The sequence below is a fragment of the Gopherus flavomarginatus genome, chromosome 2, assembly GCF_025201925.1.
Source record: "Gopherus flavomarginatus isolate rGopFla2 chromosome 2, rGopFla2.mat.asm, whole genome shotgun sequence".
In the NCBI taxonomy this organism is placed as follows: Eukaryota; Metazoa; Chordata; order Testudines; family Testudinidae; genus Gopherus; species Gopherus flavomarginatus.
The window spans coordinates 70,011,207-70,038,283 of record NC_066618.1 but is presented as its reverse complement, the minus strand read 5'-3'; the positions used below and the strand labels follow the sequence as shown (position 1 = coordinate 70,038,283).

Below are 27,077 nucleotides of genomic sequence, written 5' to 3'. Positions count from 1 at the left end.
ATTTAATCTCAATGCTTTTTAAATCATTTCGCTTCCCGAAAGTTTGATTCATGCTTTTTCACTTACAGATTATACAAAGCACACAAGTAATCTAGATCCCATATTTTTTCTTATAACTATACATCCAACTTTACAGAAAGGACAGATTATTGTGCACGTGAGCATATATAAAAGTCAGACAAATAAGGGACAGAAAAGAAATTTTCATATATCATTGTAACTGAAGAATAAAACAGAGAAGGTTTAAGACGACCCTGGAGTCCTAACAAATTATTTCCTCATGGGAGCTGTCACCTCCTATTTTGTTACACCCTAACTGCAAACACACATACTGGAAACATGCATGCAAAAGAATGAAACTGGATAGCTCTGACTGATAAAACATTTTGTATAATCATGTTTTATTTTTACCATATTCCTTCAGCCTTATTTTTAACTCTGATAGGAACTTTTTATTGTTCATATTATAAATATAATAGGGGTGAATCGATAGATGGAGTGGTGGATAGAGGGAAATTGGAATGATTTAATACAATGAGTATATAGCTTCATTGTGTGAAACTGGTCTTCCTCTTTCATCTTTTCCATTTGCTTTTACTGCCGCTGGCTAATTATTTAAAGGAAAAGGCATCTATATAAGAAAATAAAATCTACCATTAGTCTCTTGTGCTGCACCCTTTCCTCGCCCCACCCATTCATCCATATGTAGCTTTCCCATTCACTCTGGTAATACTACCAATTACCATGCAGTCAGGACTATTCATATTCATATTAACATCTCACTGTGGACATTTAAGCTACACTCTGAGCAACACTCATACCTAAACTACACCTATTACACAGCTGTTGTACAATTATTGTAAATGAAGTATACAATATGGGACTCAGCTTGTATAATAATTTGTAATCAGTGATAGGGGAAGAGGATTTTTGTGCATTTCTGCCCTGCATAATTTTGGCCTCCCTCTTTTCATCACTTTCTGCCTCCTTTCCTGTCTTGGGGGTTTGATTCTGATGAATAGTTATCTATACCAGCTGAGACTTTTGTTCTAGATCTATATCTATCTAGGCTCTTACTTTGTTCTCACTCACTCTAATTCTACACCAGTGTAATTCCAGGGACTTGAATGGAATTTACTCATAATTTAAACCAATGTGAGATCAAAATCAGGCCTAAACTATGTAACTATCCATACTAAGATAAGATGACCAGGAAAGGTAGGACAGAATCACCACATACAGCATTACTAAATGCATTATGGATTTTTTTTGGTAAATTTGGTTTTAACGTCTGATATATCAGGTATTAGCTATTCCCAGTGGTAAAAAATTATATACTTGGTGGATCAATGATTTACTCTGGTGGCAAACCTTGTGCTCATAACATGGTAAATGAAACTCTCTGTAATAATATGAGGCTAGTTACATACATAAGTACATGGGGAACTTTTAGGAAGCCAGTGCAAACCTATCCAAACTGATAGTGAGTTAAAAATTGCTACCATCTGCCAGTAGGCTTGTGGCCTATAGTATGTGAAGCAAGTATGAACTAGCATCTAGAGGACAAGAATCCAAAACACAGCACACACCACCATATCTGTTAACAGTCACCAGTCTCAGAGAGGCCCCTGCTTGAATGTGTCCAGAGACCAAACTACCGACCTTCCTTCCTACAGCTGGTCTCTCTGGATCAAGTTTGAGATATATTTGTAGGGCAGTGTGGGAAGTTTGTATTGCTACCTGTTCTGTAGATAACAAAAGGATGCTATTCACTAGGTCTGAATTTATCAACTTTCACACGTATCAGCAGACACAGAAAGATCATTTTCTATTTTAAAAAACCCTAATTTTGCAGATTTTAAGTTAATTTTCAGTGTTTCATAAAAATAATAAAGCCAACATGTCCAAACTTAGACACCTAAAATTAGGCACTTAATAAATGGCCTAAGTTTCAGAAGTGCTTAGCACTCACAGATCACTAAGTCATCATGGTGAAGTAAACCTTCTATCCACCTCTGCACAAATCCCTCTGCACAGGAGTACAGAGTGGAAATTAGGCTACGTCTACACTACAGGATAAATTCGAATTAGCTTAAACCGATTTTATAAAACAGATATTATAAAGTCAATTGTGCGCGTCCACACTAGGCACATTAATTCGGTGGTGTGCGTCCATGGTCCGAGGCTAGCATCGATTTCTGAAGCGGTGCACTGTGGGTAGCTACTGTAAAATAATGAGGCCAATAACTTCGATTTGCGTCCACACTAACCCTAATCCGATATAGTAATATCAATTTTAGCATTACTCCTCTCGTTTTGTAGGAGTACAGAAATCGATTTAAAGAGCCCTTTAAATCGATATAAAGAGCAGTGTAGTGTGGACGGGTGCAGCGTTAAATCGATTTAACGCTGTTAAAATCGGTTTAACAGCGTAGTGTAGACCAGGCCTAAGTTCTGTATGAAGCAGGGTTAACTCTGATACAGACAGGTGTTTGAACTGTGATATTAGATGGGGAACATGTAATGAAAAATCACTACTTCCCCTGGTTCTACCCCTTCTGCATATGCCCTCTGGGTAACCCCAAACCATGGACTTAAGGCAAAGGGGTTTCCACTGAACTAGGTAACCATTTTCCACAAACCTCAATCTAGTTCTGCCAGATTCTACTCTTCGCAATAGTGGAGAGGAGCATGCAGGCCTTAATCATCTCATCTTGACAGCTACAAATTCCTCTTTAATGGTCTCCTTAAATCATTTCTTCCCCAATCCCCATGCTAAGCTTCAGGGGATTCAGCATACTACAGTAAAGTTTCTCACCTTCTCACTCCAGAAACGGCACCCTTTCACACCCATCCCCTTCACCGCCTTCTGCACATTTCTGCATCTCATTCAAAAGAACTCTCCCTTTTCCATACTCCCCACTGGCTTGAGCTACACTACCTCATAGACACCTCTTCCTTTTCTTACTCACTTTGCTTTTCCAATTTTGGCCTATGACTCTCCACAGTTTAGGGCCATTCTTTCTTTCCCGTAGTGCACGGTACATATCTTCTAGCAGAAGCCATTTCCTTTCCCCATTTACTCTCTGAAAATCTTTATTTCATCATTAGCTTATGACTGACTCCTCCTACCCAACCACTGATCACCATTACCCATCTAACGAAGATGCCATATAAAAATTAATTGCATTGCTTTGTATTATAGCTCATCAACTAGTTTGGAGCTAACAAAATTGAAATAATTGGGGGTCACTTCTGAAAAAATGAGTTTATTTTCATGCCAGCTGCAGAAAATGAACAAGATTGGCTTCATGCCAATGAAAGGGGTCCTATAAGCGGTTTCTATCTGCCTGCCTGCAGCAAAAAAATGTTGATCTAAAGCAAATAGTATACACATGCACACCACTTATTTTTTACTTTGTGAGTGTCAGGTGGACTGACTTCATAGCTCACTCTCTCCTTTTTTTCATTTGACAGAATTTTTTTTGTTTTTAATTATTAATTAAAAAAAATAAAAACTGTTCATCAACATCCTGAATAACGCTGCCTAACAAGGGATGAAATAGTTAGCCAGAAAGGTTCTGAGAGTCACAATAACCTGGGGATTGTTTGGAGTCCACCTAGAGTTTCTAGCCTCTTTAAAAACAACTCTGACTGCCCACTTCCTTTTCTAAAGAAGGCATTAAGTGATCAAATGTTTGCTACAAATAGAATGAACCGCTTAGATGTTTTCCAGCACTTAACACTTTCATATTGAGACAGTGAGTAAAATCTCTCTCAAAGCACTAAGAAAGGTGACTTCCATAGTCTTAGCTGATTCCATAATGGGAGTTATGTCAGTCAGTTTGGAAGCTACTGAAGACTCGATGGAACACCGAAAATGGAGAACAGACACTCTTTCTGCACAATGAGACTTATTTATAAAGAAAGTTTCTCAGATGAGCACCATAGTACTCTATGCAAGATTTATTTATAGATTGCAAAGTTCAGTAGCAAAACCGTTAACCTCTAGATTTGTTCTGGAAAGCATGACACAACCTTTTAAATGCTCTTTTATTTCTAATTCTGGGGGATTCAGCTCAAAGAAAGAAATAGTGAGTAAAGATGGGGGAGGGGAACCTTATGATTGTTATAACAAGTGAGCCTGGGATGGTGAACACCACAAGAAGGAAAGTAATTGATAGATGAATAATACAATGTGTAAAGATGTATTAATGTTTTCATTATTTTGTACTATTTCCACTCTCCTGGAACTGATTTCCATAGTAATACAGTTAGCTCGAAATCTGCCTTTTCATATAAGGTCTCCATAGAAAAAGCAAATATGAAAATGGAAATATCTTTAACAATGTTATTTTTTGTTTAATAAAAATACTTTCAAATCTGCCTTTATTAAAACACAATACTATCATTTTGACATGAAATCTCATTATATACTGTAAATATTTCTCACTTTCCAGAAAGAAGATTATACGTTAGTTGAGTTCCCGTTCATTCAGACATAAAGCTGGGTTAGAATGAATCCCTGTTTTCTTTCTCTTTATCTATTTTTAAAAGTACCAGGATTTTGAGACTAGTAGCTGGGATAAAGCAGAAAAGGTACTTTCAGCTGTCATTTTCAACATAAGGAGAGGAACTATAGGGATAAATGCATGGATACTCCAGGCCCTGATCCGGCTATCAGATCTATAGAGGTACATCTTCATGCTTGTGCACAGCCAGCCCCATCGATGTCAACAGAACTCAGATTGGGCACAAAGGTCTGCTCATGCAAATCTGATTAAAAGGATCAAGTTGCTAACCTGTCAGCTCCTGAAAGATGGGTTTGATTGTGGATTTATGGTCACAAGAAATGACTTTCCTACTGTCTTAGTGTTCTCTTCTTCCCATATTGCAACATTGGTTTGATGCCATTTGATACCTACAGTTCAGGGTGTGTGACAGCCTCTGTTCAAGAGGCCCAACATTGATTTAACAAAGATGCAGCAGGTCAGGATTGAGGTACATGGGCAGAACCTGTTATGTGGAAACCTGCTCCAGGCTTGTCCATATTAATATGGAGATAGTGGCCCTTTACTATGCTCCATATTAAATGTACACAACAATATTTTAAATGTTCATTTGTGGACTCACAATTAGGAATCAGCTAAATAATTGTTTTCTGCTAGATCTATTCCTGCAGTTCTGTTGCTGTTAGAAATAATGTTGTTGTTTTTTACTTTTGAATGAGAACTGATCATGCTGCAAAAACTTTTCAAGATGCTGCAAATACTACAAGGTGTTTACAGATGCCCAAACAACCTACCGGTACATCAAATCCTTTGTGGGGTACTTTCTCTAAACTGTGCATACTGATAAACACAGACAGCAGGCTGCCATCTTCCTCCCCTTCTTCAGAGCTGCTCCCTGCAGGGTGAAACAGTTTCATTACAGGCAATAGTTACAGATTTCAAAATGGCAGTTGAACCATATGTAGAATGCTACAAGAGAACCACATGTGAAACTCTACAAGGGACATTTAACCTCTTTTACAAAAAAAAAAAAATTGAAGGGAAACTCCAACTAAAGAAGTCTGATAGATAATCAGGGTTGCTGATGTTGAAAATTCAAAGACAGAACTTAATCCTGAAATTAAGTCCTGAAGCAGTACAAAGCAAATTTAAGCAAGGTTTATTCACTGGTGAATCATGCAAGAATCAAGAGTTTGCTTATGAACACTAATAATTATCAAACAGAGTGAGGAAGATATCACAACATTTCTTAGTGTGTAACTTTAGGTGGGATATGGAACACATGTCCCCACTTCTTAAAGATGCAGAGCTTGACAAGCCAATTCGTGGCAGCCTCATCAGCGAAATGCAGTGACCTCCATGGACCTATACAACTCATTCTACCAAGAGCATTCCTCTTTGGAAGAGGTTTCAAGAAACCTCAGAACTGTTCTTTTCCCATATGAATGAGTAAAAAAATTATAAAGCATATTCTGATCGAAAGCACGAGTAAAGGAAAATGTAAAGCTTAATGGACTGAGGATTGGAATACTCCCAAACTTTACCTCCAGCCTAAAGAGAGAGATGGAGAATGTCATCCATTCACCTCCATTGCCCTTTACCCTGCCAGATTTCATTAAGGTTATACTGCACATGACTATTTTTTTCCAGAGACAAAGTGGGTGAGGTAATATCTCTTATGGGACCAACTCCTGTTGGTGAGAGAAACAAACTTTCAAGCTTACACATTGCTCTTCTTCTGGGCTGGGAAACTAACCTTAAGTGTCACTGCTAAATACAAGGTGGAACAGACTGTTTAACATAAGAAGTTAACACATTTCAAGGGACTCCTCTAGGTGAAGTGGCCCATTAATACCTCCAGTCATAGGGAGGAAAAAGCAGCAGGGGCGGGAGGTCTGTTACACACGTTGTGATATGGACTTATAGGATGGATGGATCTTGAAAGGGTTTGTTATGAGGAGTGTAGATTATTGTAGCAGTGGAGACATCTCTGCAGGTTTTGCACCTGTTGTTTTGGCAAAATATGGTGCCATTTTGAGTTGGTATGTCTTGGTCTGTGTGATGCTTGCTTCTGAAGATGATCTTAGAGATGATAGGGGGTTGTTTGAAGGCCTGCAGTGTGAGTTCAGGAAAGACTTCTTTCAGGATGGGGTCCCCATCGAAGATGGGTTGTAGTTGTTTGATGATACCCCATATGGGTTCCAGTGTGAAGTGATATGTGACAACTAAATGAGTGTGGTTGGAGCAGAGACCCAGAGGTCCAGGCATGATTGATGCCTAGATATCTGGAGTCTGGGCCCAGATAACTGCCTGGACATTGGGTACCTAGCAACTAACCACCAACATTCAGTCCCAGGAGATGGTGAAGCCAAGGTGCTTACTCCAGTGAAATAGTTTGACCCTAAGAGGGTTGCACACCGAAGGGGTGCCCCCAGGGACTATTCCAGAGTTGTTAGAGACCAGCGGCCCTGTGGATCCATGACAGGTGATAGCAGAGGGTGAGTAGTAAAGGCACTAGAAGTGCCTTACAATAAGTGACTGGTAGTGGTAAAACAAGGGAAGATAAAGGAAACAGCAAGGAAATGTAAAAGCAGCAAAGAATCCTGTGGCACCTTATAGACTAACAGACGTTTTGGAGCATGAGCTTTCGTGGGTGAATACCCACTTCCTCAGATGCATGTAATGGAAATATCCAGGGGCAGGTATATATATGTGTGCTAGCAAGCAAGCTAGAGATAACGAGGTCAGTTCAATCAGGGAGGATGAGGCCCTGTTCTAGCAGTTGAGGTGTGAAAACCAAGAGAGGAGAAACTGGTTCTGTAATTGGCAAGCCATTCACAGTCTTTGTTCAATCCTGAGCTGATGGTGTCAAATTTGCAGATGAACTGAAGCTCAGCAGTTTCTCTTTGAAGTCTGGTCCTGAAGTTTTTTTGCTGCAGGATGGCCACCTTAAGGTCTGCTATAGTGTGGCCAGGGAGGTTGAAGTGCTCTCCTACAGGTTTTTGTATATTGCCATTCCTAATGTCTGATTTGTGTCCATTTATCCTTTTCCGTAGAGACTGTCCAGTTTGGCCGATGTACATAGCAGAGGGGCATTGCTGGCATATGATGGCGTATATTACATTGGTGGATGTGCAGGTGAATGAACCAGTGATGGTGTGGCTGATCTGGTTAGTGATGGTGTGGCTGATCTCCTGACAGCAAAGAAGACAGACAGAGGACTGGAAAAGAGAATGAGCTGACTGTGTGGAGCAGCAAAAAGCATGAGCAGAACAACTGGAGAAACAGAAAAAGCATGAACAGGAGATGGAGAAGCTGAGGGGAAAGAGTACCCACCGAGAGGTAAGTGGGGAAAGGCTCTGGAATGCCAATTCTGCAGGGAAGCTAGATACCAAATTATTGCCCCAGTTTAAGGAAGGAGGGAAGAAATATTGATGCCTACCTCACTGACTTTGAAAAGACTTGTGATTTGAACCAGCTTGATCCTGCAGATCAGCTTCACTGTCCTCACCCCTTACTTGGACCCAAAGTCATAGAGGCATACAGCCAGATGGAGTGGATACTTAGGACTATGAACTGTTCAAAAAAGCTTTGGTGCTCAAGTTCAAACTGACCCCTGAGGTGTATAGAACAAGGTTTCAGGATGTACAAAAGACCATAGGTGTCACCTACATGTAAGTCACCATCCTAATAGGAGAATATCTCTGCAATTGTGGTAAAGATGCAGGGGACACTACACTGGAGTATTTGTATAACCTGGTTGGGTTGGAGCAGCTGTATGAGATCTGCCCTCAGGACCTGAGGTTAGTAGACAGGAAGCCTAAAGACCTGTGGAGTGCAAGCAGGTTGGTCAATGAGTTTGTGGACAGTAGGTCTGGGTGGGAAAAGAGACCCAAAGGGGACTGGCTTAAACATGGGTCTAGGGAAAGGAAACCCATGGAGGCATCCCAGAAGTGGGATTCAGGTAAATCCAGAGTTGGGGGAGGGGCCAATGGGCACAATGCCCCAAAATCAAGGGAAGGATGACAAATAGAATCCTTGAAGAGTTAATTTGGTGAATGCTCAGGACAGGGGAGCTAACCCTCCCTCTGTCCACCCATGAAGGCAGCCTGTAACTCAGGCTCAGAGAGTGAAATATGTGACTGCTTTCCTCCGAAAAGTCAGCCACACAGCCAGCTCTTCCAGGGAACATGAGGTGGGGACAGACGGGCTCCCACTCCATGATCCAGTGTACATGTCCCCTTGCACTCTCCGGGACTCAGGCACATCTGATCCCAAGTAGGAAAGGAAGGTGATGGTTAATGGGAAGACATTTATGATGGTGGAGAGACTCTGTGTGGAGCAAACTCATCAAATGCTGAAGCGCTGTGTAACTTGGGTGAATATGAAGTCATTCACCCTGCCTACAACTCGGATCCCTGTGCAGAAACAGGAGGGATTGGGGTGGCTGGTAGTTGGGGTTCTCCAGGACATCAGCTTTGAGGTCCTTTTGGGAAATGACTGTATATCTTTAAGACAGGATCCAGTCCCTGCTGCTGTAATGGCCAAAGATTTGAATCCAAGGAGCCAGAAGGCTGAGAATGCAGGTGTTAGAGAACAGGCAATAGCTTGGCTAGCAGAGAGGTGGAGATATTCCCCCTGGCTAGTAACACAAAGGAAGAGCTGCGAAGCTCAAGATACTTGCCTATCTATAATCAGATCCCTGTAGCTGAGTGGGAAAGAGGGATGCCCCCCACATCTCCACATGTAAGATGTGAGTCACACTGGCTCTGATGCTGTGACCAAAGCGGTGAGCTCACCATCTACCCTCACAGGCAAAGCAAAGGCAGAGCTGAGCATGGCAGTAGCTGAGACCCCAGCTGAGCTTGGGCACACAAAGGCAGGACAGAATGACTTCCTTGTCCAGGGGTGAGAGATGCCCCAGGGAAAGAGGAAGCAGCTGGAAAGACATTGCTGGTATCAGAGTCACCTTGTCAGAGGGTGGCCATGACCATGGTGGGCTCTCTTAACCAAGGGAGTCCAAATCACAACCCCAGATTGCAGTCAAGACAGTTGACACATGGAGGAATATGAGCTCACTGTCCTCCTCACTCTCTGGAAGATGAGGAGGAGGAGTTAGTAGGACCCCATCTCAGTTTTAAACCCAAAGGTTTTGGGGTGAAAAAAGGATGTGGGAGACACGAGGGCTTCTCATGTGCACCCCACTAGTTTCATCGAACAGACCAGATGTAAGGGAGGGTGTGAAACTGCTCTGAACTGTGTACTGTAAACTGTACGTGTGATAGATTAGCAAGAGTGCTAAAGGAATCTTCGAAGTATCTGGTATAACAACTGCCAAGGAAATGGAAAAGATGCTGTGGCTTCTGTGAATACATGGTGGTGCATTGCTTCTTTTGGGTGTGTAAGTCTTGCAAGTGTCCAATTCAGATGGACTTGCTGAAGGGAGCTCATGGTGTGAAGCAGGGGTGCTGAAAGCACCAAGGATTGGTCCCAAGAGGTTGTGAAGCCAAGGGGCTCACCCCACTGAGAGAGTGTGACCTTAAGGGAGTTGACACACTGGACTGTTCAAGAGCTGTTCAAGAACACTGGGCGTGTGAATCCATGATAGGGAGTATAAGTCATCTGTTCAGAGAATAAAATATCATCAGTGTATCTCAGGTATATCATTGGTTTCATGGTGCATTTATCCAGAAATTATTCTTCACTGACCACCTTGAAGAGGTTGGAGTATTGGGGAGCCATCTATTACCCCTGGTTGTTCCCATGATTTGGACAAAGTGTATCTTGCTGAATGTGAAATTGTTTTGGGTGAGGATGAAATGGATGAGTTTGGCCATGTATTTGGGGTGGCTATCTGAGGATTTTCCATTGTCTTGTAAATATGAAAGGTAGGCAACTATGCAATCATTGTGAGGGATGTTGGTGTACAGGGAGGTGACATCCATATATTTTTCCACTTAAATAGGCTAAATAACTTGTTTTTGGCAAAGCAAGAAGATCCTGTAAAGATGCTCCATGCAAACAATGTAGGCAATCCTGATGTGGAATTAAAAAGTTTCCACCCTCGCAGGTTCACTAGCCTTACGTAACAACAGTTAGTGCTTAGGTAAAGGCCACCAATATATTAACTATCACGTTCTCAGTGTGATTTATGTGACCAATCATGATCAATCAATATAGCTAACATTTTTAATACAGAGTATCAAATACTATGAATTGTTTGCAGTCAATCTATAGAGTAACAAAAACTCACTCAAAAATTCTCTGAGCAATAAGAAAATTAAAGGAAATCACTATTTGGTTGTGGATGTTCCAACATCAGACAAAAAGAGATTATTTTGTTGAATAAATAATTTACTGTAAATCATTTGCTATTCTTTTAAATACTATCATTCAAATTATCTAGATTTACTGAATTTGCCAAAGTTGGCTGCACACCCTGTGAGATTTTTCAGGCCATTGCCACTTCCATTCCCGGCATGCATCCAGATGTTAACAGGCACACAAAAACTGGAATTAAAAATAAATAGCTATACAAAAATGTCAGAACTTCAAAAAAGTTCTGATCTCAGTTTGGGTCTAAAAATAGATGAACATTCTTGGGTGGGTAGGGCAAGTAGTATTTTATCTGAAGAAGTTTGTCCATCACTAGTTCTTACAGGCTCATAGAAAAACCATTTACATTGTTCACAAAGCTACAGAACTGGTTCAGCATGTGAACAAGTATTTCTAATTGCCATATGGAACTGGAGCTCTGAAGAGGGATATTTATATGAAACAGAAGCTGAAGAAAAGGGTATTCTACATTATTAATCTGATGCCAACATTTTTCTAATTAAACCACCACACGTCTCATGTCACTTCCTACGTAGGTCACTGTGGAAGAGGAGATACATTTGGGCAACCTTCAAGATGAATCTCAGGGGACCATCCCACAAACACATGGTATTTAGGCACACAAGTTTATTAAAACAAATTGCAAAATATATTCCAGTCTAAATCACAGACATGACACAATTAGCAGATATATTAATTCCTTGGGCTAGAAATCTCACAGCTTGCACCTGGGGTTCTACACCCACTGGAACCAAGAGATTAATTTAACTAATCTCTCTAAACTAACAGATTAGTACAAGGAAGTTTTAAAAAGTTAGAGCAACAACAAGAGCATTATTGCCTCACTTCAACTTTCCTTCCATTTTAAGGAAACTATAAACAAAACAAATATCTCATTAATCTCATGTGCAGTGAGTCCAGTCCCTGAACTATGGGCACCCAGATTGAACCAGCAGACTCACTGAATGAAGCAAATGAGAATAGAAAAAGCAATTCTTTCTTTAGATTGGCTACCATCTGCCTTCACTAGAAGTTCTACCTCTGCATTTAGAGCTACTTTACTTTGATACACTATGCATGTGCTGTGGTGGAAGGCACAAAGGTGCTTGTGTTTTCCCAGCATCTGCTCCCAAAGGCATGGCACCTGATGCATGTATATTGTTCAAAGTGGAAGGGGAGCACACAGAGGGAGTTGCAGTAACTGGGGCGGTATATGCTTCCTGACTTGCTATCTCCTTCCCAATGCTGGCTCAGCAATTCTGATGAGTGTGGAATAAGGGTGGGGACCTGTTTCCATCCCATACTTAACCAACCTCTCTTGGATTGCTACAGTCACTAAATGTTCCCACTACTTGCATGAAGTGACTACAAGAACTGAGACTTTGGATGACCACTGCTCCTTGTGCCCATCTCTTAAATTGTGCACCAATATAAGGTTTACCACAAGACAGCTCACAGTCTTGTGTCATATCTGTTCGTGTCACATCAGAGCCATGACTTTTAGAACCACATACTCATAACCTAAGGGCCAACTGCTAAGTGATGCTGAGCACTACAGATATTTTTGATGTCGATGGGAACTGTGAGTGCTCAACATTTACCATGATTTGGCCAACTGAAGTTAAAAACATAAGAACATAAGAATGGCCATACTGGGTCAGACCAATGGTCCATCTACCCCAGTAGACAGTGGTCAGTGCCAAAGCCAATGTTTCAAAGGGAATCAATAGAATCAGGCAATCATTAAGTGATCCATCCCCTGTCATCCAGTCCCAGCATCTGGCAGTCAAAACATTAGGGACACCCAGAGCACAGGACTGCGTTCATGACCATCTTGGCTAATAGCCACTTTTAGTTTTTTTGCCTTCACAACATCCCGTCAATGAGTTTCACAGGTTGACTGTGTTGTGTAAAGAAGTTCTTCCTTTTCTTTGTTTTAAAGCTGCTACCTATTAATTTCATTGGGTGACCCCTGGTTCTTGTGTTATGTGAAGGGGTAAAAACACTTCGTTATTTACTTTCTCCACACCAGTCATGATTTTATAGACCTCTATCATACCCCCCTCTTGGTTGTCTCTTTTCCAAGCTGAACAGTCCAAATCTTTTTAATCTCTCCTCATAGGGAAGATGTTCTGTACCCTTAATCATTTTTGTTGACATTCTCTGTACCTTTTCCATTTCTAATTGATCTTTTTTGAGATGGGTGAGCAGATCTGCACAAAGTATTCAAGGTGTGGGCATAGCATTGATTTAAATAGTGGAATTATGATAGTTACTCTTATTATCTAATCTTCCCTAATGGTTTCTAACACTCTGTTAGCTTTTCTGACTGCCGCTATGGGTTGAGAGGATATTTTCAGAGACCTAACCACAATTATTCCAAAATGTCTTTCTTGAGTGGTAATAGCTAATTTAGACCCCGTCATTTTATATGCATGCATCTATCAACATTGAATTTCATCTGCCATTTTGTTGCCCAGTCACACAGTTTTATGAGATCCCTCTGTAACTCTTCAAAGTCCAGCTTTGGACTTAAATATCCTGAGTAATTTTATATCATCTGAAAACTTTGCTGTCTCACTGTTTACTCCTTTCTCCAGATCATTTATGAATGTGTTGAACAGCACTGATCCTAATACAGACCCCTGGGAGACACAGCTAGTTACCCCTCTCCATTCTGAAAACTAACCACTTATTCCTATCCTTTGTTTCCTGCCTTTTAACCAGTTACAGATCTACAAGAGGACCTTCCCTCTTGTCACGTTTTTTTTTTTGGCCTGCCTAATTATATTTTTACACTTGACTTGCCAGATTTTATGCTACTTTCTATTTTTCTTAGTAGTATTTGACTTCCAATTTTTAAATGAGGTCTTTTTGCCTCTAACCACTTCTTGTACTCTGTTTAGCCACAGTAGCATTGTTTTAGTTCTCTTACTATTTTTTTAAATTTGGGATATATATTTAATTTGAGCCTCTAATATGGCGCTTTTCAAAAACTTCCCATGCAGCTTGCAGATGTTTCACTCTTGTGACTCTTTCTTTTAATTTCCATTTAACTAGCTTCCCTATTTTTGTGTGGTTCCCCTTTCTGAAGTTAAATGCTACTGTGGCGGGCTTCTTTGGTATTTCCCTCCCCCAGAAGGATGTTAAATTTAACTACAGTATGGTCACTATTACCGAGTGGTTCAGCTATATTCACCTCTTGGGCCAGATTCTGTGCTTCCTTTAGGGCTAAAGCAAGAACTTCCTCTCCCCTTCTGGGTTCCAGGATTAGCAGTCACTAATGGTGAATAGAAACTTTATTTCTGCATCCCAACCTGAGGTGACATGAACCCAGTTAACATGGGGATACTTGAAATCCCCCATTATTACTGAGTTTTCTGTTTTTATAGTTCCTCTAATCTCCTTGAGCATTTCACAGTCACCACCACTGACCGCCAGGTGGTCGGTAGAACAGTCCTACTGCTATACTATTATTGTTCAAGCATAGAATTTCTATCCATAGCAATTCTATGGTACAGTTTGATTCATTTAAGATTTTTACTCTGTTTGACTCTATGCTTTCTTTCACACACAGTGCCACTCCCACACAAGCACAACCTATCTGTCATTCCTATATATTTTGTACCATGGTATTACAGCGTCCAATTGTTTGTCATCATTCAACCAAGTTTCTGTGATGCCTATTATATCAGTATCCTCATTTAATAACAGGCACTCAAGTTCACCCATCATAGTATTTAGACTTCTAGCATTTACAGACAAGCACTTATACAATTTGTCACTTTTTAGTTATCTGCCTTCGTGTGATGTAATTGAATGGGACTCTTTTTCATTTAACTGTTTCTCTTCGGTTCCTACCCGTACTTTATCAACTTCTGTCCTTTCCTCTTTACTAGATATAGAGAATCCCAGTTAATAGTTCTTCTCCTGTGGGATGTTTCTGTCCAAACCTCATGCTCCTCCATATCTGTTAGAAATGAAAATGACCTATCATGTCGTCTAGTTCACACTCCTTATAAGGGAAGATTGGTTCTGAATCAACTGTATGTTTTCTAATGCTTTGTCTATATCTGAAATGATGGGGTTACACACACACACAGCCCTAGTAGAGCTCCCCCTGGCTGGACACTCCTGAGGTTATTGTGTTTGGGGGCCACCTCACTGGACGTGATGTGCTTTAAGTCTCTTGAGTCTTAACAGGCTCTTCCCCGGCTGAGATCTCTAGTCACACTCTCAGGGTGCAGCTCCTCTGTCTTGCACCCCCTTCCGAGAGCTGAAACTCCATGGTCCAACTGCCTAGCCCCTGGGATTAATGTTGACTCCATTATAAGTTAAATACACCCCTTCCCAGATCTCCAGACATATAGGTGTTCAGGGTTTATAGTTTAACTCTTCGGGGATATACCGTAGTGAAAGCAGAGAGACACATATAGACTTTGCACAGGATTACTCTTTACTTAGATAGCATAGAAAATGCACAGATCTAGGCAAAATAATCATAGGATTGGAATAACCTTGAGTCCAGTCTCCTGCAGTCATGGCAGGGCTAATTATCTAGACCATTCCTGACAGGTGTTTGTCTAACCTGCTCTTAAAAATATCCAATGGTGGAGATTCCACAACCTCCCTAGGCAATTTATTCCAGGGTTTAACCACGCTGACAGTTACAAAGTTTTTCCTAATGTCCAACCTAAAACTCCCTTGCTGAAATTTAAGTCCATTGCTTCTTGTCCTATCCTGGGAGATTAATAAGAACAACTTTTCTCCCTTCTCCTTGTAACAACTGCTTATGTATTTGAAAAATGTTACACTGTTGACTCACATTTAGCTGATGGTCTACTATGACCCCCAAATCCCTCTCTGCAGTATTCCTTCCTAGGCAGTCATTTCCCATTTTGTATGTGTGCAACTGATTGTTCCTTCCTAAGTGGAGTACTTTGCATTTGTCCTTATTGAATATCATCCTATTTACTTCAGACCACTTCTCCCGGTTGTCCAGATCATTTTGAATTTTAATCCTACCCTCCAAAGCACTTGCAACCCCTCCCAGCTTGGTATCATCTGCAAACTTTATAAGTGTACTCTCTATGCCATTATCTAAATCACTGATGAATATATTGAACAGAACCAGACCCAGAACTGATCCCTGTAGGACCCTACTCATTATGCCCTTCCAGCATGACTGTGAACCACTGATAACTACTCTCTGGGAATGATATTCCAACCAGTTTTGAACCCACCTTATAGTAGCTCCATCTAGGTTACATTTCCCTAGTTTGTTTATGATAAGGTCATGCGAGACAGTATCAAAAGCTTTACTAAAATCAAGATATACCCTGTCTACTGATCCCACCCATTCACAAGGCTTGTTACTCTGTCAAAGAAAGCTATCATGTTGGTTTGACATGATTTGTTCTTAACAAATCCATGCTGACTGTTACCTTTCAACTTATTATCTTATAGATGTTTGCAAACTGATTTTTTAATTATTTGCTCCATTATTTTTCTGGGTACAGAGGTTAGGCTAACTGGTCTGTAAATTCCCTGGGTTGTCCTTATTTCCCTTTTTATAGATGGGCACTATATTTGCCCTTTTCCAGTCTTGTGGAATGTCTCCCGTCTTCCATGACTCTTCAAAGAGAATTGCTAATGGCTCAGATATCTCTTCAGTCTGATATAATTCAGCTGCTTGAGTATTCTAGGATGCATTTCATCAGGCTTTAGTGATTTGAAGACATCTAACTTCTCTAAGTAATTTTTTACTTGTTCTTTCCCTGTTTTAGACTCAGATTGTCTGCAGCTGCAGGTCCCCTGGAGAGCAACTGCCACCCACTGCAGCCCACCTGACTTCTTTCTCTCTTCTGCTCCACTTCTGCTTGTTTATGTAGCTCAGCCCCCAGGGTAGAGCAGGACAAGGCTGCCTTGATTATCCCCAGAATGCAGGCTCCAGTTTGTCCTTTAAAGGGATAATACTCTTTAATCACACACTCTTTTCCATGGCTTAAATGTGATACCTTGTTTAACAAATTTATGTTTGTGTTTGACAACACAAATTACTTTCATGTTCAGGAACTCCACTGTACTGAGAGACTAGCTTAGCCAAGCTACTGCACTCTAGTCAAGGTACAAAAGACATTTTTTTAAAAAAGCAGAAAAGCAGCCCTCTTACTTTTGCATCCTTCTGCTGTTTAAAAATAAGGCAGAACTGGATTGCAGGGTTCCTCAAGGCAATTTTAAATGGCTGCCTGCCTGATGCACTTACATCACTTTCTGACCTCAATCTTGACAAGATAATACTGTGAGAAATTGCAGCTAATTTGTACTGCAGGAGTCTCATTTGACTTGCCCTAGGTGAATGGTTTCTGATCCAAATAAGCACTTAAATATATGCTTAACTTTAAGCAGATGAGTAATTTCATTGCCATCAATGTTGTTTAAAATTAAGCACATACTAATGTGCTTTATTGCTATGGAATCTGAGGAAAGAGTTGGAACTTAATTAGCTGAACTTTATAAAAGACAGCACCATGAATAAGCAGGAGGGGACTACAGCTTCCTCCAGGAAGTGTAAGTGCCTGGGTGGTGCTCCCAAGGAACTGCCACTGGAGTTACTGCTGAAAAGAACTGCTCAAGAAAACCAAATATACATGAGGGGAGACTGTTTGGGAGCACATGGGGACTGAGGCTCTGAGCCAAGAAATCTTGTTATGGGAATTACTGGTGTGAGAGACTGACTTGGGGAAGGGACTGATATGCTTGCACAGACTTTGAAGTAAAAGTCTGCAGGGGGTAGGATTGTGTTTGTTAAGAAAATGCAATTAAAGAAACTGCCCCAGCTGAAGATAGTTTCCCTGATTCCTTGAGAAATACAGATGAGGGTTGTCTCAGGGAGTGAGTGGACTGGCATAATAAAGCTTTTTCTGACAGGAGGAGGGTGCTATAAGATAGGCCCAATCTATTACAGGCCTCAATACAAAATTAAATCAGTCCACCTCCACCAATTCACAAGGAAGGAGGTACAGTAATGTTAATCCTATGTCTGGCGTTTAGACAATTAAACTGTTTTCCGAACTGGCTGCTAGACTGGCATTCTTCTGACTTTTTTCCCCTTCAGCATAAATATTTGGGATTCAACATATTTTACTACATCTTACCAAACAGTGGTGTACATGCTTGGAAGGAGGGCCTTCAAAGATATTTCATTAAGATTTTTGATTGACACTTTCTGAGAATGAAATATAATCTTTTGAAAATTCACAGAAATGGCCATCTTCTCAAAATTCACTAGAGTCTTTCCCTTTCAAAGAGCTCAAACTATGTAACAGAGATCTTGCTTTCTTCTGGGAAGCTTTTCCGTTTAAGATGTCAAATTACATGTGAAAGGCTAATTTCCATATGGAGACCTTATCATTGAGGATCTTTCTTCTTCACAACCTTGGGAGGGCAATGTTTTCTCCTCCAATCACTTTTCTTTATTTATGCCAGCTTCTTGAGCTGTAGGAACTTTTTGAATCAGGCTGAAAAAGTACTCAAAATCAGCCTTAGTTCAAATTCAAACTGCTTCTGCAAACCTTTACTTGTTTGCTCAAATTTTGTGCATGCTTGAGAACTGTCAACAAAAACTTTCTGTGATCTTTTTTACTGTATGTTTATTTTTCAGGCTATTATTTGTGGTATATTTTATGTTAAGCCTAGTTCATGAGACTATGAAACCAGGGTTAAGTCATATTGCAGAAGTCACATGGAATTTTTCTTGTGTCCTTGACTGGCTGAGACTCTCTCATCTGACCATGACAGTCGGCTGAGCTCAGAAACATTCATTTAGTTTCTTTGAAACAGGAGCTGTGTTTTAGTTGAATTCTCTGATCTAGCTTATAAAGTCAGGAAAAAAACTATTTTCTTCTAACCCCTGTGTGTCTATCTGACTGTAAGCAGTAACATAATATAGGCTTCAATAAAATCTCCAGATAGTTTTTTAAAAGCATCTATTTTGGAGAGACAACTTTGTCTAATAGATTGAGCATTGAGGAACTCCTGGCTATGTCTCTAACTTCTTGTGTCGCCTTGTGCAGGTCATTTAGGCCAAAACTATCAAACTTTGGTTCCCAAAGTAAGTTTCTCTTCCACTTCTCCTAAAGCCCAGTTCACTTGTTCTAATCTCCCTCACTTTCTCACCTAATGGCCTCTTACGTCTACTCTGGGGCAACACTCCTACCCTCAGTTCCCTGGTTCCTCGTACTGGATTCTCATCTCAGTTTCCCTAAAGCCTGAATTCACAAGATTTGACAAGGTGAAAACTAGGTTATTTCAAATGTGAGAGTATAAGAACCTGTAAACTGATCACAATATAATTTGCAAAACACTTTCAAGTCAATATGGAAAGGATTTGGACTCTAAACCAGCCTCCATAGACATGTTAGTGATGTGGAGGAAATAGGAAATTACTATGCAACTGATAATTTCCAGTCAGTATGGTGACACTATTTGTAATTTTTTATTACTGGTCCACATTTATATTTTCTACAGTTGCTTGTAAATTTATCTCAACTCTCCCCTCTCAATTGGTTGTGGTAATGTGAATAAAAACAAGACAGAAGAGAATCTATAAGGGAGCTTTCTAATACTAGTTTGGTATAAAGTGCACACATTAATGGCACAAAAATGGCAAAGGATGCAATGATTTCTTTAATCTCAGTGTGTGGAACCTGAAAGTTTTCATGTAATTTTCTCACACTAATATTTTATTTTTCTTTATTTGGCTTTTCAGATAATTTGCAGGATGTTATAAATGAGGGAATAAACAATCAAAGGATTTTCTGTAAGTATGTTTTCATCTTTGAGCTCCTAGAGCAAGTTAATCGAAAAGTGACCCTATTTCTGAGTAGTGGGGGCAATTGAAAATCATTGAGCAGACCTACCCCCTAATGATTTTTTTCGCAGACATAATTATAATAATTAGCATTATAAAGTGCTAATTATCTTTGGACACAGAGGACTTGATCACCAGAGACAGAGATTCACATTAAGTAAAGAGGATTTTACTTTATTCTGTTACTAGTTTTTTCTTTTGTAAAGAAGTAGAGGACATTTAGCCTCATTTCTGCATATTCACCCCTTCTGCTGATGCCAGCTGACTGGGACCAGTCAGGAAAAAGTTTGACCTTAAAAACCCAGTGCCTCATTCCATAGATCCAGTCTATGGACCTTAGCCAACCCAAGCTTATCTCCACAGTTACTGGACCTTGTATTCTCCATTAGCTTTCAAAGGTAAGCAACTCTGGGGCTACTCCCTACTATAAAGGGTTACTTGCTTCAACCCTACACAGCCCCATGGGTACTAGATTCATTGCCTTCCCAGACAATATTGTCTTTCCCCCATGGTCTGACCTCATCTCCCTCATTGACACAGGGAGACAAAGGCGGCTGCTTCCCATGCTTTCAAGAATTTCTAGTCTGGAACCTTAAATAAAATTTGAAAAATCAAGATATTGTCTTAAAAATAACAATGTTGGGAATTTTTTATTTGCCTTTTGGTTTTTCACATTTTCAAGCTTTTTTCCTGTAATTATGAGGGTTAGAAAATTACTTAACAAAAACAAAAAAAAATTAAGAAAGATGAGCTTTTCACACAAATACTTGTCTACAGGAGTTGAACCTTTAAGCAAGATATCACATAACTTTCATTAAAATTACGAAAGTTGGCAACATTGAGAAATGGAACTAACCAGGCATAATGCTAACACTACTCTACCTGTCCATGGCCAAGCAGTCTTCCTCCTGTTCCCCACAGCCTTAAATCTTTAGCTGAAATAACAACCATTGACCTCTTGACATGGAGCTCACTCCGCTTTGCCCTAAAAACTCAAATAATCTTTTATCTTGAGTTTCTTCCACACACTCTTGCTGTCTTTTTAGGCCAAACACCACCACTTCCTTGAGGTACTCGCTCATGCTTTGCAGTTGTCCTTCCAAGCCTCTTCCTACACATCTTCTGTGCCACCAAGGAGAGACTCAGGAAGATCAAGACATTTCTGTGAGTCTCTCCCAGAAACTTAGCCACAGGGCAACTCCTTTATAGTCCTTTTATCACATAACCTCCCTCAGTCAGGTTTTAAAGGAGCCAAGATAGAGTAGGCCTGTAATGGCCCATGTCTGTTTTTAAAGTGACATTGTGCCCTGCAGCAGGCTCCAGAAGTGCAGTGGACTTTGTTTAGAGAGACCAATGCTGACAACTCTAGTGATTTTACCGCACGTTGCATGACTTCCAGTGTTTTCCTTAAAGGCCCAGATGTTGGAATAATGATATTGTTTGTAAAATCTCAGCTTTAAAATCCTTTAAAATAAAAATATGTTTCTATCCCTCATGGGCACAAAGAAAAGCTTGAAAATGAGAAGGAAATGCAGCCTAAATGCTCAAAACCCATAAGCAAATAAAAAGGTACCAGCATTTATAATTTTTTTTAAAAAAATCATGAGTGATTTTTAAGCCAATCTCATAGGGTTTTTTGGAGGGAAAAGCTGGAATCAAATACTAAACTCTAATACTATGATCTCCTGTGCCCAATTTCTATAGGTACCATGGACTTGAAAACTATCACCAGATTTTTTGTTAAAATTCACAAGCAGAAAAATAAATGAACTAGAACATCATTTATACACTAAAACACTAGTAAATACAAACATATCTAAATGTCATTCTTCTCATGAATCTGGAAGCTTTCTGCATAACATAAGTTTGCTTTCTTTAAACAGAAACAGGGGATATGTTCTAAAGAAAATCCAGGGTGAATAAACCATTCCTTGGTCAACGGTTGATGCATCATAAAACACCATTGAGCCAGATACTGGTATCACTTCTACCAGTATAAACCTGTAGTAACTCCATTGAAGCTGGTATACCTGAGATCAAAATCTGGCTCATTATTTTCAATAGAGTAATTCAGCACATCTCTGCTCAGGGTGGGTAAGACTGCCTGGCCCAGCATGAATGTGTAGAGGAGTGAAGAGAAAGGAACTCCCCTGTGGCCTACGCAAGACTGGTATCTCTACAGTAGTTGGCAAGAGGGTAAGACTATGGTCCTGCATCCCTTCTGAAACAGCCAATGTAGCTCACCAGGTGCAGAGAGGAGATGATTTAATGTCACCTTCATATGTGACCGTGTTCTCTTGCATTTCCCAAGGACACTGTGCACCACCTTTGCACCATCCCCAATAGAGTCACGATGATTGCTGGTCTTTCAGGCTGTGCAGGTGATAATTTTTGAGATTTGGAAAATGTTCCCCATTCCAACTCAGAACAAAAAGTCAAAATCTAAATAACCAGAAAAAAAAATTGGTTCAAGTCAATCAATAGTCTTGAAACATTTCATTTAAAAAAAATCAACTTCTTTGTATAAATTAAGTTAAATTTTGAAATAAATAGTCTTTTCAAACTGAAAAACAATTTTTTTTGTTTTGAAAATGTTGAAATTTTCCCGTTTGACAATTTTGAAACTTTTTTCTAACTTTTTTTTTTGGAAGTTGAGAAATTTGTCCAAACTGACCCTTTACTGCAAAGAGTTTGGTTTCAGTGAGTCAGCATTTTTCAGTGAAAAAACAATCAGTTGAAAAATTCCTGATCAGTTCTATTGATTAGTTCATTCTTGCTTTGTGTAAAAGTTATCTTCACCACATGGAACTGCCCCTTTTAAACCCTTCTGCCCTTCCAGTTCCCAGGGAATGAGTCAGTGCCACCAGACTGATCCCTCATCCCCTTTTGCAGCAGTTTGGCCTCTTTCCCCCTCTCCTCCAAATAAAGCACTGTTCCCTTCATTCTCTCAGCCAGGCAAATTCTCCCCTGCTTAAAGATGTGGTGCAGTCAATCTCTTCCAATAAAGGGCTCACTCTGTCTCTGCTAGCCTCAGCTAAGATGTACACGGGTCCAATTCTGGAAGTGTCCAAAGCACTTCCAGAACTTCAGCAAACACAGGCCAAACAGCAAGCAGAAAAAAACCTTTTTATTACAAATAATGCCTCTGATTACTCAGATGTTTTTGATATAACTGAACCAACAGACTCAAACTGTGTTTGACTGAATGATTTTATCTGCAAAGTAACTACGCCTCCCTCCCTGTCGCACACACTAAGAAAACTCTGTCTCCAAGTGGAGGCAGCTCAAAGTATCTAAGATACATGCTACCTAGAACATTTCTGCCATGCATGACTTTGCAGATGCTATGATGGCCACACATTCAACAAGACTATTAAGAATTATATCACAATTGATTGGACTCAGATCAGGATTTCTGTCTCTACTGTTTTAGGCTGTCTTCCATTTCATGCAAGTCATCAGTAAATCATAGTAACTTGTGATGGCAATGATGATGAACAGTGTATTTAGGAGCCACTATAACAGTAGTTATGGACAAAGCATCCTCAAAATATCCCAGATGACTACTAATAGTGGGGTCAGCTGGAAGATACAGTACTCTCTTGCAGATCCTTCTGATACCTTTGTGGTTCCATTAGGCTCCCTGGGTTCCACCAACTTAGTTGTGACTGGTCATGTAAAATCATGTGGTTTTGTTTGAATTCCCTGTCTGGATGAATAGGAAAGCCCTTCCAGCACAAATACTTGTGTGCACAATTTTCAAATTTGATTTTTACAAAATATGCATTCATGCCATTTTGAAATTTCCATTCTATAAATATTAGTGCTGGTAAAACTCAATTTCTTTAATTTTTGAGGAAAACAAACAGAAAAGAGACACAAGGATGTCTGAAACAGATTAATTTAAAAATTCAAATATTTGCTAAAAATGTACTTCAGTATTCTCCCAGGTCTATTTGGCCGGTGTATGCAATTTGACATTCCTTAGGCTGAGCTTCAGTGTGCATATGGAACTCCACAGAAGTCAGTGGGAGTTTTGAGTGCTGGATCAAGCCTTAAAAATCACTAAGCAGAGCAGGAAAGACAATCTTCTATCCAGGTCTTTGTTTCATAAGATATATATATATGTATGTATGTGTGTGTGTGTGTGTGTGTGTGTGTGTGTGTGTGTGTGTGTGTGTGTGTGTGTGTGTGTGTGTGTGTGTGTGTGTGTGTGTGTGTGTGTGTAAGGAATTTCTTTTGCCATGTTCTTAGTATTTCAGGGAAGGCTTCTTACTTTTAATAAAAATAAATAAATACAGACTTAAGGATAAGAGAGAATTAAAATAATATGATATGAGCAAAATACGTCTTGACAAGCATCTCAAAATATATACCACACACACAGGAGTAGTGAAAATGAAATAGAATGTCATCATTTGCTTCCCATATGAACAATCAAAGGAGTCAAAATCTAGCTGAACCACAGAGAGTAAATACTTCACTGATGAAAAATTGACATAAAAAGTTCAGTGAAAATATAAATATCTTCTGGGCTGTCAAAAGCAATCAGTTAATCTCAATCTGTTAAATCTACTTTTAAGGATAATGGCAACAACTTTTCCTTTTTATTACACTTTACATAAATTTATGAGCTTTTATCATTTCACACCAAATAAAATATATTTGTCTCTGCATCAAGGTATAAAGTTACCATGCGTCTTGGAAACTTAACTAGGAATACAAGAATAACTATTGTTACCTGTTTCTGTTAGGTTAGACTATAACTTCTGGTAGCACACAACTGTGCTTTGTTAATTATAAGTAAATGTTCACACGAAGATTACAGCACTTTAAACTATATTTAAATGGTTCTGAAATAGCTAAAAATACTCATTCACTATGGATTGCTGACTACAAAAATGTCTCAATTTAGAAATGTGACCACTCTACCAAAGGTCACCAAAAGAACCTCAAATATTTTATATAAAAGCTTACAAATTTACAAGTGTCCCGCAGACATTCAGGCCCTATATATAGATATTAAGACTTCTGAGGACTCCACCATGGAGAAACGAGGGTTATCTGTGGTCATCAGTTTTCTCAAATCAGATTTTTCCTAAGAAACTTGCTGAAGGCAAGTATGACCACTGAAAAAGGTGGAGTTCTGTCAGCTAATAATGACACCTTGTAAAATGGTTATATTGTAAATAGTATCACTGTCATGATTTACTCAAGGTTACATTGTTACTAAACAAAATAAAAACTATATTTGACTGTCATGAAGTGGTCATCTGCCAAAGCCATTTAAATAGTAAATATAATATTAAAAAGAAATCTCTTCTCATCTCACTGCTATTTATCATCTAGAGGTGACATATTTTAAGGGCTTGAATCTTCACTATGGGGGTAAATTGACCTATGTTACGTGAATAATGTAGCTGGAGTCAACGTAGCTTAGGTCGACTTACCCCGGTGTCTTCACTGCGCTGTGTCGATGGGAGATGCTCTCCGGTTGACTTCTCTTACTCTTCTCGGAAATGTGGAGTACCGGGGTCAACTGGAGTGTGCTTTGCTTTTGATTTAGTGGGTCTTCACTAGACCTGCTAAATCAATCCCTGGTGCACCAGTTGCACCAGCATTGATCTCCTCATAGTGAAGACCAGCCCAAAGCATAGCAGTTCGATAAGCTCATTCAAGACCACATGGGTGCCACAATGTACCAATGTACTTAAAATGTTATAGGTATGTTATGGACAATGGGGGTGGTTTTAGAGGACTGGGAGAGGAGCAGGGAAAGGAGTGACTGGGACTGGGATGAGGACAAGCTGGAAGCACCAGGGGCAGAAGTGTCTGTTACCACTAGAGCAACCATCCCATAGAACCTAGAATAGACCCTTGGATTCCCGAGTCTCAACATCCTTCTGCTGTCAGCAAATAGCTGTGGAAACCCACTGGCAAAATGCTTGTCTTGTATCCTTCTAGTGGCTTTTCCACGTAGAGGGTGATAACCTATCAGTTACTCTGTTAGCTCAGGTGATAGAGGTTTGTACAATGAACCTAAAGGCTCCAAACTTGCTGAGGAACCCTGTGAGTCAATATGAAATTTGTGTGTGTTTGCTTTTGAATTTGCTTAAAAAAAAAAACAACTAGGAAATTACAAAAAACTACATTTAAAGAATATTAAGGTTGCAAGGGCAAGCACTCAAAACCTTTGAATTCATAATTAAGATTGCCTTTGTGCATATACATTCTGATACAGTCTTTAATTCACATACACAAAGACTGTGAATGGCTTGCCGATTACAAAACCAGTTTCTCCTCCCTTGGTTTTCACACCTCAACTGCTAGAACAGGGCCTCATCCTCCCTGATTGAACTATCTCATTGTCTCTAGCTTGCCTGCATATATATACCTGCCCCTGGAAATTTCCACTACATGCATCTGACGAAGTGGGTATTCACCCATGAAAGCTCATGCTCCAAAACTTCTGTTAGTCTATAAGGTGCCACAGGATTCTTTGCTGCTCTTTAATTCATAATCACACACTATTCCTTCCACAGAACCCATCCCTCATTCTAGGCACAGAATGGACTATACTCAGGGACTGCATCAGAGCTAATGGAGCATTTGTGACAGATGCTGGAAGGTGTGTAGTGAATAACACACAGGATTGCTGGAAGAGAAAGGATAGTTTCATGATTAAGGTAACTGAATACTGCCCTGAAGAACTGGATTCTACCCCTGTCTCTGTCAGCATTCCCATGTGGTGATTCTGGGTACCCAACTTGAAACACCTGTCACCAAATTTGCCCACTTTGGAGTATGCTCATTTATTAGGAAAAAGAATAGGAGTACTTGTGGCACCTTAGAGACTAACAAATTTATTTGAACATAAGCTTTCGTGGACTACAGCCCACTTCATTGGATGCATGTGGTAGAAAATACAGTAGGAAGATATATACACAGAGAACACTATAACGAGAGTGATCAGTTAAAGTGAGCTATTATCAGCAGGAGAGAAAAAGAACTGTTTGTAGTGGTAATGAAAATGACCCATTTCCAGCAATTGACAAGGAGATGTAAGGAACCATGTGTTTGTTGGTGGGGGGGGGGTGGAATAAGCATGGAGAAATGGTTTTATTTTGTGTAATGGCCCATCCACTCCCAGTCTTTATTCAAGCCTAGTTTGATTGTGTCCAATTTGCAAATTAATTCCAATTCAGCAGTCTCTCATTGCAGTCTGTTTTTGAAGGTTTTTTTTGTTGTAATATTGCGACTTTTAGGTCTGTAATCGAGTGGCCAGGGAGATTGAAGTGTTCTCCAACTGGTTTTTGAATGTTATAATTCTTGACGTCTGATTTATGTCCATTTATTCT

The 27,077-nt window shown here is 39.9% G+C and overlaps 1 protein-coding gene across 1 annotated transcript in view; it reads left to right on the top strand.

Annotated features, from left to right (window-relative positions):
* LOC127044053 (uncharacterized) overlaps positions 1–26,236 on the top strand; it is a 449,887-nt gene extending 423,651 nt beyond the window's left edge. The window contains exon 2 of the mRNA XM_050938468.1: positions 26,204–26,236. The gene's annotated coding sequence lies outside the window, so the exon portion shown is untranslated. The remainder of the gene's footprint in view (positions 1–26,203) is intronic.
* Positions 26,237–27,077: the final 841 nt, after the last annotated feature.